Genomic DNA, 1,175 nt, shown 5'->3' with positions numbered 1-1,175 from the left:
GTTCCTCGGAAGTCTCTCTTCTCCAGTTGAAGTGCCCGCTGGTTCTTTGCCTGGGCGCCTTGTTCTCTGCGTCGTCTGCTCATCCTGACTTTCGATGCAGCCTCCAGTGAGTGCTCTGAGGATCCTCTTATGAGGCTGTTGTTTTTCTTCTGAGAGTCCACCATCCAACGTCTGTAGGCGTGATCATCAGTAACATCCGTGAGGTCCTCCAGGTCATAAGCACCATCAGCAGGTGGAGCCATATCCTCCACATCATCCCTGGCCGCATTCGCATCTGGAACTGGCGCACGTGGGTCGTCGCACAAGTGTTCTGCGTCGGGCAGGAACACTATGTTTTCCAAGGTTGTGAAGTCTGTTAACCCGGGAAGAGGGAGCTTGCAGTAGAGAGTGTTCCCGTCCTTGTCTGCGAACTTGTATGTGCTCTAGTCGCGCAGGATGTGGCATGTGATCAAGTAAGCGGTGTCGATGTGCTCAAGCTCAGGAACAACCGTGTAGGAATCCAGGTTGATGTTGAAGTGTTTGAACAAGGGTGTGAGAATACTGCCGCAGCGGTCTTTCTTGTCTTCTGTTCAGAGCAAAGAATCCTTGCGCTCAGTGAGCATCGAGATGAGAAGGAATCCAAGGTTAGTCTTCACAGCCTGAATCGGTATGACTCTGTCTCTATGGATTTCGTCCTCGAGCCCTGTGTATAGATCCTGCAGCTCTCCGTTTGTGACCTTGGAGGTGAGTTCCTTTGCGAAGAGGATGTTCGAGACGATCTTGGCAATGATACGCAGAGTGGGGTTTCGGATTTGTGATTGATAAGCCTTGCGAGAAGTGAACTTCCCTGTCGCAATGAGATCCCAAAAGGCATTTGCTGGCGCGAACTTTTTCTCAACTGAGACCTCTCTTAGCGTGTCTGCGATCTCGAGTAGTTCGTTTAGATCGTTGAGAGAGATGGAGCAGAACTTGCCGTCAGCCATGAAGGAGAAGGAGCAGTTCTCGTACGTTGGCGCGGTTGGGTTCTGGTAAGTGATCTGAGCTGTTGCGAGCACTTGTCGAACCAAATCTGGATAGAGAACTTGGGCTTGGTAGCAGAGAGGAGCGAGGCCCATGACGGGAGAGAGGCCCATGACGTCGAGCGTGTCAAAGACGTCAGACTCGAGGCCGAGAACAGCTAAGGTCTCCGCGTGAGC

The sequence above is a fragment of the Brassica oleracea genome, chromosome C3, assembly GCF_000695525.1.
Source record: "Brassica oleracea var. oleracea cultivar TO1000 chromosome C3, BOL, whole genome shotgun sequence".
In the NCBI taxonomy this organism is placed as follows: domain Eukaryota; kingdom Viridiplantae; phylum Streptophyta; class Magnoliopsida; order Brassicales; family Brassicaceae; genus Brassica; species Brassica oleracea.
This window is presented reverse-complemented; position numbering follows the sequence as displayed.